Genomic DNA, 12,418 nt, shown 5'->3' with positions numbered 1-12,418 from the left:
ACTTCTATTACAATTTAGCCATTTTCTGATACAAATCAAAGCTATGCAGGGATTCAACATTACTTATTTCATTGTGTGTATCCCTTGCCATCACCTCTTGCCTGCCAATTCTTCCCACTTCCCTTACCAGTGCCTCTCTAGGTAACCTGTAGCTGTGGTGGAATTCCATCCCTACTTCCTGTGAAATAGCAGTGACTAGTAGGTCATATTTATCTCTTTCTGAAATCTGAACTCAAAAACAAAAAATACAAAAAAACCCAAAAGCAAAACCAAACCAATGAGCAAATAAAGACAAAAAAGAAAAACAAACCCCAAAAAAATCCTGAGATGCTTTATTGCTTTGTTTACCTCATGTGTAACATCTGTAAAATCAGAGTAGTTCACCTTCAGTGAAAGACATTAAAAGAGAGATGGAAACTGTAAGATTTCTTTTTTTTTGTTTGGCATATGGTGTGAATTTTGTTGAAGTCAAAGCATTTCACAATGAGTTGAAATGCAGCTGAGATGTGTCAACAAGATCTGTCTTCTCATAGATTCTACAGCCAAACAGTAGGTGTATGACAAACTTTCTGGTTCAAAAACATGCATGCCACATACCATAAATTATCTTAGCTATCTCTGACAGTTTATATAAACATTTTCCATCTTTTCAAGTAATGTCACACATGGCATTCATAATCTGTTAGGAGACAAACTGTGCCCATTTTGTTACCCTCTAAATCTGTGGACTTCCAAAGGAGAAACAAATACATGGTTTGTTTGTTTGCTTGTTTGTTGTGGAGGAAGGTTGTTGGAGTTCTTCCTTGTTTGATTATTTTTTCTAGAACTATTAAAATTTTGTAACACTCTCCAAGAGCTAGCCTGAGCTCAGCTTGACAGGAGTAGAAGAAATAGCCATATTCTCTAACAGTGACTCAGAGAGAGAATATTCCTGATTGTTTTCTTTGCTGTTGTGGGTGCGGGTTGAAGAAAGGGTGGAAAAGGCAGAAGGAGGTAAATGTAGTACATGAAGATTATTTTGGTGAGCAAATAAAGGATAAAACTGGTGCAAGAGCTCTGCTGACTCCGATTTCATGTTTGCCTTCTCTCCATCTGGAGAGAGAACTTGCTCAGAGAGCAGTAATTGTGCCTTGCAGCAGACTTGATCCAACTCCAAGGTGCATTTCGTGCGCCATTCAGAAGGAAAGGGTGTGAGGCAAGGGTTTTGGTCATACTGCAAGACCAGTGTTAACAAAGCAGGGAAAGCAGCTCTTTGGAGACGACAGTACAATGCATGGCATTCCTGAAATGCAAGACATCAAAAAGTATAAAACATCAAAACTTATCCCTTAAAGCACTTGTTATAGCAAGAGTTCAAATCTATCTTAAAAAACCAGAAAATGGCTGAGAAGATTTTAGGATGTGAAAAGGATTTTTTCCTTACTTTAAACTTCATAAATGGCCCTACAAATTAAATTACTGCTAGATCAGGAAACTAGGAAGAAAAAAAGCCCAACAAGTATTTACTAATATTCCTAACAATGCATATTTTATGCACTCTCTTTTTTAATATTCATTTTGAAAATGTTAAATGTTTCAATATATTTTTATACGGTAAATGTTTACTTTATTACTGAAAATACAGTTATGTGGAACTGAAAAAAGGATTCACAAAATCACACTAACTACCACTTGAATTGCCAATGCAGGGCACTTGGAAAAGCAAGCAAAACTAAATTGGTTTTAGCACCATTTCTATTAGAATTAAGCAGAATGGTTCTGGAATGAGAAAACATATCATCTAGACAGAGCAGCAGCATCTGATGCTGAAAAAGAAGCCATGGCAAAAAAGACAAAGAATACAGAATAGACATGTTTAGAATGTCTACATTCTAAACACCATACACCATAGTAAAGCTTCCATCTTTATAATCTCATACTTTATCTAAATCATATAAGCTAGCTACAGTAAAGTTTGAATTTTGAAATTTATTTACTTTGTCAAAGTTCTATATTAGTAGCATATTTTTGATCTGTGATGATCTGTATGTAGTTTAAAGTCTCCACAGCTAATTTTAAAAGGAATATACTCGTGTCATAAATCCTTCTTCTAAAGGCGCAGTTCTAAAGTTTGTTTACCTGCTTCACAAACCATTGACTAACATGTAATAGTTCTGTATCTGAACAAGTTTAAATTCTTATTTTTAGTTTACAGCTTTTCTAGATATGAAAATATTTTTTAAAAACCTTGTGCATTAATTGAAATCAACATTTTAATACTAATGTTATCTGTCCATAAAGTTGTTTTTAAGATGTGCAAGGAAAAATTTTGTCATTCCACTTTATATAAGTCAGGATGAATCGTAAGCTAAAGAAAAAATCATTTTAAAATAAGTTTTCTATCAGAGGAGATGCATTTCTAAAAAAACTTATAACTATATTGATTTAAGGAACAAAGCTTTTTTTGTCAACACCTTCAGCAGCATAACAGGGGCTTAGATTTTAGAGGTAAGAAATCAGATGAAAGCACTTTTTTTTTGAATGTGCATTTGAATTAAAAGACTTTGAGCTCATAATGACAAGCCATGAGCCATGACTTTGTTTGTGCTAAGATTCTTCTTGACAATAATTAATAGAAATGAAAACAGAATTGCAAGAACAGTGGTAGAAAGAAAACGTGTCTTTTATACAATCACCTACTTATTTGAATCCATTTTATGAAGTCCTTGTGGGTGGGAAATAGAAGGGAATGAGCAAAAATAGCAAGCACGGGATAGTGTGAAACTATTGTTGCAATCCCCACCACCTACAGTATGGCAAAGCTTCGCTCTAGGCATATGTATTTGGGCAGGAATTTTGCATTCTTTCAAAGACAGGCCATTTAAGCAAAATAAGATTTAAGAAGGAAGAAATTCACAGATAGAGGACTGGTGGAAATTCTTGTGATGTGCAAAATATTGTCATTCTGGAAGAGAAAAATTCTCTTATTCACAAGAGAAATGAAGAATGGAAAGCCATACGGACCATAGAATTGCTGCTACATACAGCAATGAACTGAATGAGTCAATCACTGATGACAGGAAGAAAACCAATAAAAATGGTGGATCAGAAATCACTTACTAGAATAGGAAATAGTATTAGGTAAGATTGGATGATACCATGTCTTCAAGCAGAAACAAACCCAGGAAAGAGTATCAGAAAATATTTTTCATTGAATCAACTGAACAAAGGAGAAAGCAGAATGAAAATTGTAAGGCTGATAAGTAGAATTGTATATATACATTCAAGTGTTTGCAATAGAGATCTTAACTCAAGTTAGAAAGACGGTAAAATATTTCTGGGTAAAAAATTTAAGATTTTTTTTTAGAATACAAACCAATATTTTTATACATGACTTTTATAATCACTTTTTTTTTAGGAAGCTGAAAAAAGATGCTGTGTACACCATCCTATTTTAAATGTCAAAATGGCATATCAAATTACAAAAAAGTTAGAACAAACCCAAAAACATAATGTTTTCTTTGCAGATGGTTTCAAAATATGTTAAGGATTTAATTCACCAAATAAACATTTTCTTTATGTAGTTTATTAGTGCTTTTTATTAATCCGGCTCTTTTTTTTTAATGTGTTCCACTCTAAAAAGTCATTATCTTGTGCAATGTTGAAAATGCTCAATTACATGATTAGCTACATATGTGGATCTCCGCATACATGAACTTTTCCACTATGTGGACCTCACATATGTAAACAGCTATGGCATTTTCTCTTTCAAAGAAAGAACCAGTACTAGCTTGTACTAGTCAGTACATTATATACTGGGGAGCAATAAGACGAGTATAAGAATTGCTCTGTTTGAATACACATTCAAACAGAGCAATTCATTGGCCAAGCCAATGAAATTTTTTATCCATGAAAATTACAAAATGAATGCATAGTAGAAAATCAATTAAACAAAGAAAATTGTAGCCAACAGTGGGTCCTAGTCCAAACTTCATCTTTTTTAACTAAATATATTTAATGTTTTGGCAGTTTTCTAATTTACAAGTGTTGATGTAAGTGGTCGTTTTCAATTACTGACCTGTAATTTACTACAATTACTTGACTTTGTGTGACCAACATTAGATATTCTTCTTAACAGATTGGTTTTTGCTCACAAATAATATAGGCATTTCAGATTGAATAAATCTCAGAGGCTTGACCATGAATATAGCCAATAAACAAGGTCTTAAAATCTGTTTTAATGCAATAAGTATGGATTTTCCTGTACTAAACAATCTTAGAACCTAATCCCTTCAGTATCTGATTAATCAATAATATAAACATTAGCTGCTATCTCTTGTCTCATGGCACTAGAGCAAAATAAAATTTTCAGTTTAAGAATGAGGGTTTAGCTTTCTGAAAAACTATAATTAATGTAAGCTCATAGATAAATTAAAATAATATTATTAATTTATATATATATGTGCCTTAAAACAGTGAGAAACAAAGAGGCAGTTATTAGTATGGAAAGAGTGCAAAATATTTTGAATGGACAGTTCCTGTCCATTTAGTGATGTGAATAATAATTGTACAGTGTAGTGAATGTAGGGGAAAGGGAAACTAATAGGAAAAGCTTTGCCATAAATTGGCATGTTGAATGTAGAAGTGTTTTAAAATTACGTGGATTCTGCCTTCTGTATGTTTGTGGACTTTATGCAATCCAGTGTCTACAGGCAGAAACTGAAGAGAGAATGTGGTGCTGCATTATTTTAGTTTCTCAATTTACCTTTTTAGTAGTACATAGTACAGTAGTATCTTAACGGTTTTAAGTATGCATACCATAATAATACCTAATTTAATTCACAAAAAATGCCTGGGCAGTTCCTGTCCATTCATCTATCATTGCAGTCCCATTGAGATAAGGTAGGACCTCTCTCACTTCAAGGGAGATCTTTCTTCCACTCAGAGCACAGTGTATCAGTGCCCATTCACTCACTGTGAAGATAAACAACAAAGCTTAACTCACATGTATTTGAAGAAATTCCTTTCTCTGAAGAAAATCAATAAGAACTTACCTGACTTATTTCTGGTGAGGGTGAGCCCATGGATGTCAAATCCATGCCAGGAATCCTGCTAAAGAATGCTGAGGACACTAGCCAGTGCTTTAGCAAGTGACCACATCCCATTTTGCTTGCCAATACTGATTGACCACAGCCATTTTGCTTGCCAATACTGATTGACCACATCCCATTTTGCTTGCCAATATTGATTCAAAGAGGAACACCAATATACAGCTCATCTTTCTGAAGCGTTTTACACACATGACATTTGGGCAGCTACTATGGATTACCCAAAATGCTTTTCTGTGGGTCAGGAATTCTCTTGCACACATTGATGGGTCATCCTTTGCCAATAAAGGACAAAAGACTTCTCAATTTTTTTCCTTTGTTAAATATCCGTCAAAGAAACACTGAGACCATTGCTTGAATATTCCTTTTACACCCCTCAGTAGATGCACAGGCTGGTTGGTCCCTGTGGTTCTCTCTGCCTATTAATTTATTGAACATGGATGAAATTTATTATAGATATATGATTAGTCATAGAAATCTAGTATTGGTGCCCAGTTTATACAAATATAATTTCAATCCTTTGCTTCAGTTGCTAACATGTTGAAGCAAAATTTCCACCTTTTCAACAATCTACTTGCTTTTTGATTGGTTTTAATTTTTATTCATTTTAGCTGTTTTTTTTTTCCTTCAAAAAACACTAGAAGCTAAGATGCCATTTATGCCAGTTTAAACCTAGAGGATGCAAATCTTTAAATATATACATAGAATTTCACTTTAAGATGCTTCACCCTGTCTTTTTACTCTGGGTGATGCTCCAGTGTGTTCCATAATAATGAAAGTGATTCTGAGATAAAATATTGAGGAAAAATTATCAGACAAGTTAAAATGAGTTGATTTTTAAAGGTAGTGGGCAGATGAGAGGTAATGTTTCCTTTGCCATGGTGTACAGACACCTAAATTGTTTCTAGGTCACAAGAAATAAGAGTTGTGTATGCTTGAAGAGAAAAGAGAAGCTTCAATGTTGGAGATAATTGCCTTATTCCTAAAAAAATGCAGAATTTCTACCAGGAACGTGCAAGTTGCATTGATTTCATGAAGATAAAATTTGCCATGTGACATGGCTAACATGCTAACTGAAGTTCCTAAGCTATTTCAAGAGAATAAGACCTCTTCACTCTCTAGATGCACTGTAAGTATTCTTTACATTTTTGCTTCACTTTGATTTGACATTCACACATAAAATAACATTCCAGAAGGAAGGTTAGATTTTTATTTTTCATTTGCAAGGCTTCAGGAAACAGTAGTACTTTAGCACTGGGATAATATAATCTGTGAGTCACTACTACTCATAGTGTTCAGCAATGACCAGAGTCTTAAATTGTGTTGTGCATCTTCTGATGCTGTTTCCACACAGAGCTTTAGCTTTTTTCCTTGCAGGGTAGATGGCTCATATTAGAAGGCAAAATGAACCTAGCAGTTTGACTTCTTTTGAGGAAATGTATTCTGACAAATATCTGTGAGCATTCTAGAGAAAAAATGTCTCATGTCAAGCACATTGCTCAGTTACATTAACACATACAATGCTGTCAAAATTCAAGACAGCGACATACCTCCTTACCAAATCCCCAAACCTTCAATGTATCAGTGTCAAAATATTTTGGAATGAAAATTTGAAACTCAGACTCCAGTGCAATTATTTCTTGCTTTCCAGATAACAGACTGAAGAAACACTTCCCTGTTATTTCCACAAACTTTTCTAGCTCTTCTTTAGTAGTTCATGGAATATGCACTACAAGGGCAAGTCAAGTTTGGTGGAAGATCCAATTCAACAATAAACACATACATGCTATTGATCAGAGGAGACATGCATGGCAGCAAGCCAAATAATAACTGAGTATGGGAGGTAAACTTGAGGCTCAAATGAACATAGCACGTTTTCTTTAAGCATCATCAAAACAGTAATGAGAATGACAGCAAACTAACAATTCTGGAATTGAAACATAAAATGTAAAGAAAATTAAAATTTGAATTTCAATGTATCTTTGGGTGATACCAAAAATCTTATCTTGGGAAAAAAACCCAAACATTAGAAAGATAAGACTACAGAAACTCAGCTGGTATAAATCATGATCAATTACTGCCTTCACTGATTCTGCTAGCTGGGAATCAGTTTCAAGGTCATTAGCTGTACTCTGGCAAATCTTGAAAAGAAACATTCAAGAGTATTAAAACTAAGAAAGTTCTTTTAGTATGATTGATGAACAATTTCAAAGTCTACAGTTTGAACTATCACAGCTGTAGCCATGCTACCTTAGTTGCCTACACACAGCAGAAAGCAGACATAGTCCTATTGCAGTCCTACCCTCTAATTCAACTTAGTCCCAGGTTGAAATGCTGAAGGCCTTTACAGCTTTCAGAGCTGTCAGGCAGAAATAAAATTTTGTCTGGACTGTATAATATTTATCCCACAATAAAGTGTCTTTACTCATACCAGTAACCTACAGCTGTGAGAAATACCACTGTGGTGTCCTTTTCCAAGATGGTTGTGTTCTGAATCTTACTACCACCTGCTGAATCTCTAGAAGGTTCAGCCAAGGCTTAGTTACATCTCAACCACATCCATGGATTTTAAAGAGCACCATTGGACTACACTTTCTGAAGAATCTATATTGTTTGAAAAGCATGCCCTTTTGAGATTACTAAGTATTAATTAAAAAAAAAATAAAGTGATATAATCCTAAAAAGTTAAAGCAATAGTACTGCTAAATTCAAGTTCCTTTCTGCTGTAACTTTAAGGATATTATGATCTTAAAATCACAAGTATTTTCTTTGGGTAACTTTATATTAGCTTATTCAGAACAAAATATGTGACAGGTATGAACTCAGGCATAGGATATGCTTTACAGAAAAAAAAAAAGAGCATAAAATCTCTTCTCTGAGAGGATATGTTAATAAAATAATTAAAAGAGAATTTTTGCTCCTAGTCTTTCAGTTGACTAACATGCTCTATCGTATAAAAAAAATATGTATAACCATTTATAAGTGGTTAGAATCCTATCCTTATAATATTAAAACAAGTGATTTTTATCAAAATAATTACACTCCAAGTAAAGAGAGAAGAGAGGAAGAGAGGAAAACAGTACTTAAAAGGACTGTGAGGAGATATTCTTTAGTTTTATTCTGTGTCAGATCTTAAAGTCAGTAAAAATGCCAAACTTGAGATAATATATGCTGATTCTGAATGGAGTTTATTTTCTTCACAGTGTACAGGAGGGTTACATTTTAACTTTGTACTGAACACAGGGTTGATAATATAGAGATGTTTTTGACCCCAACTACCAAAGGGATATTCTAGATCATACGACATCATGCTCACATAAAGTGGGGGAAAGAAGGAGGAAGGAGGGGATATTCGGAATGAATGTGTTTGCCTTCCCAAGTCACTGTTAGGTGTGATGGGTCCCTGCACTCCTGGAAACAGCTGAACATCTGCCTGCCCATGGGAATCAGTGAATTCATTCCTTACTTTGCTCTCCTTGTGTGCTCAGATTTTTCCTTCTCTATTAAACTGTCATTATCTCAGCCCAGGAATTCTCTGGACATAAACTGGACTATACTGATGAGTTTAATTTAAAATAAAAATGTTGACTTACAACCCATCTCATATCTGATTCACAGTTACAGTATCTAGATATTTATTACTGAAATCCTGAGCACAATTTTTAGAAGTTTTTGTTACAGCTTGGTAATTTATTAAGTTGTCTGGAAATATTTTTAAGTGGAAAAAAAACACATCTTTCATTAAAAACTAGAATTAAGGTTAAGTGAAGTCATCATAGTAAATGGGATTTCCTTCTGATGAGTCAGTGAGTGAGATTCTGTTCACCTGAATGAAGACAGACCACTGAAAGCTCTTTTGTTCCTTAAAAGCACTACACTCTGTCTTGTTTGCAGCAGCCAGTTGAAGCTACTAAGTCATCTACCCAAGGAATCTCCTTGCCCACACTGAGGGTTTCCAAAGGTTCAGGACAGTTTTCCATGTGTAGATGGGATCCCTGATTTCAGAATTGCGAATGCATAAAATAAACACTGAAAGAAAACAGGCAGTATCCCAGGAGGGGAAACCTGTTCTTCCTGAGAGTAAATTAGTGCCCTAAACTCTAAAACTAGGATCAGGCTACCCTTCTCCTGGCCCTGGTACTGTTGCAGCATGGCTGTTCAGAGCACTGTGGGCATTACAACCCCAAGGCAGGACAGGGCCAATTCTCCCCTGGCATTCCTTGATACAATGTTCATCATGGCAATATTTAAAATACTGGGGATTTTTGAGCCAGCCTGTTATCATCTGAAGTTTCATTGATCACTTTTAAATATTAGAAATATTATTCTGGGTTTCTTCTTGTTCCCCTTAGGATAGAAGTTTTTTTTCATGAGAACTAGACTGTCTGGAAAAGAAGCTTCTATTTTATATTGATCCACAGTGCTTATAAAATAATTCTTTACTCCTGAACTGCAAAGGAACTAGCTTTAATGGGAGATTAAATCTAATAAAACTTTACACAGTGCAATAACTCTCTGTTACTTTCAGCATAGCTGTTTACACTGCCTCTATCTAAAGCAGACATTTCCTGACCCATTTTGGCTCTTTTTCAGTATTGTGTTACATTTAACGTAACACTTATAGGCTGAGTCAATTTGGCGAAGCTGAATTTCCTCTGAACGTGTTGCTTGTCAGGGACCTGCTTTTCAGGTCAGTAGTTTTGTAAATACAGCTCTGAGAGGGTAGACATGGCTGGTTGTGGAGGCACTCATTCCTAAAACTTGTACAATTTGTACATGTGCAGCGTCATAGCAACAGTAACCTTTGATGGATGCTGTGGTGGATTCCAGAGCAAAACCCTTGTTCTGCTCCTGCTAAAAGACACATACACACACACCAGGAATATTTATTTTTCTGCTGATTAACATCAGGCCAGAGTTTAGCCAATGACCCACGCACAAGCCCCCAGTCCCAAAACACTATTCAATAATGTTAAGAATAATTGCCCTACCTTTGATGTCCTGTACTCCACCTCTGTAGAGTACACCCTGCTAGAGCCCTTTTTCCTCCCTTCTACTGCTCTTCTGAGACTAATGCTGGGGTTTTATTCATGCTGAAGACCAATTCATTCTGTCTTTCAATAATCTGAAGGTCTAAGAGACTATCTTCCTTGGAATTCATAGGTCTCACTCTTTTACCAAAAACCTCAGTAGTGCTTCTTAAACATCCTGAAGTTTTCCACTTATTGCTACTTTAGGCTTGACTCAGGTGTCTTTTCATGTCTCATGCTCACCAGATATGTGAACCAGATATGCCTCATGAACACCAGATATGAAATATTTCAGTCTAAATAATCTAGATATGAGTTGCATTCCAGCATAACTTTCAGATTGCTTCCTCCATTAAGTCTGGCACCAAGCTTCAATCTGTATGATCTCATATACCTTGGGTCATAGGGTATCCAGCTTGAAGTGTTTATTCTGCTTACAGTAGAAGAAAAAATATCAGCTAAGGAATAGTTTTACAAATACATTTTATTTGTATTGATGAAGTGATATTGTCACTTCATCAATACAAATAAAATGTAAGGAACCCTGTGGTTTTGTTCCAAACTGTTTTAAAAATCTTTGAGTATCAAATATTTTTTATCTCTATGTAAAATGAAAACCCATTAAAAGTACTCATGCAGATAATTAAAATTCAGATATCTAAAATTAATACATTTACAAAGCAAAAAGTAGATTAAAAAATAACTTTTACATTTTTTTACCCAACACTTTTTCCCCAGCATTCTGAATTCATGGATGTGAACTTCCTAGTTGCATTTCAGTCTCAATGTAATTGAGAAACAGTGGATCATTTCATAGCGGAACAAAGGAGACATATAGGAAAAAAATGTTTGTATCCTGTTGGAGGACTTTAGAGAGGAACATATATATTTTAAGTTAATGACACCTACCTATTATCTGGTGACAAAGTTATCTGTATTTACAGTACATTTTTTTATAGCAATTCTTTCATGTCAGTGCTAGAAGTGTAATTTACATCATAACAACTGCATTAATCTCCCTTTGAACTTGAAGAAAGGTGCCCCTATGGGTATGATATATTCCTGCATATGGAGCAGTTTATCCTTTTGCAATTGTCATGTTAATTTTGAAAAATAAAAAATAGTCCTTGATTTAAATTTCTCCACCGATAAGCAAAGCAATAAATAATATAAAATTAAATATGTAATAGCTAGTAAGTAAATTATATTGATGGAGGACTCCAGTAACTCTTTTACGTATTTGAATAAGTTGGTTTAGAATTCAGAAATAATATGTGAATTGTATATATTATACTAAAACAAAATATTTAAACAAACTGTTACAAAACTTACATAAATTTGATTTTTTTTCTCATTACTCTAAACATTTTGACTTCAATAGATCTAATGTAGATCTGCTGGCTTTTGATGAAGCTCTGGACATGCATATTTGGATTTTATCTGAAATCAAACTTGAAAAGTCAGTTTTTCATAAACAATATTAAAATAAATTTTATATTGAATAATTTCTTTTTATGATAAAAAAAAAAACCTGTTAAAAAACAAGAAAATGCATCTATTTCTATGTTACTGCAAAATACCTAAACCTATTTATGTGCTTGTTATTATGATCTGTGAGAAGGAGTATAGACAAGATGTTTCATACAAATCCCTACTACAACATTTCAGAAAGCTTCAGAGACTGAAATAATTCAGATAAATTTTGATATGAAATGAAATTGTGAATTAAAAGCCTGTTAGATTTGTAATTTTTATTTTAAAAAAGTTGAAGTTTCAGACATACCTGCAGTTTAATACACAGTGACTTTTTTCTCCTATATTAATTAATTTCACCTGTAAGACAAAGTCTATTTTATTTTCATATCTTGAGATCAGATATACAACTTTCATTAGAATTATTCAAAACATAATTTTATAGTTTATGCCATAGAAAACCACCGAGTGAAATTCACAGAAAATACACAGATTCCTCATTCATTCAGAGACTTTGCAAATTCAAAAATGTACATGTTAGGAAGTAGTACACAGAAGCAAATTACAGAACACTTGTAATTTCCCATCTGCATGTACCTGTCACTGCATATGCATAATAGCTGATTCCACAGGAGATGAAGAACAAATTTATGCAGCCAGAATTAAGTTATCAGGAAAAGTAAAGTAATACATTTACAAAAATAATAACTCTGTGATAATTTCTTCATAAAACTATCATGAATGGTTTGAAATCTTTTGTAATAAGCATCTAGCTCTCAGCATGAAGAACACGAGATATAATTGTATGACCTGATGAAGTTCAGAGGG

This window comes from Taeniopygia guttata, chromosome 3 (genome assembly GCF_048771995.1).
Source record: "Taeniopygia guttata chromosome 3, bTaeGut7.mat, whole genome shotgun sequence".
NCBI classification, from domain to species: domain Eukaryota; kingdom Metazoa; phylum Chordata; class Aves; order Passeriformes; family Estrildidae; genus Taeniopygia; species Taeniopygia guttata.
This window is presented reverse-complemented; position numbering follows the sequence as displayed.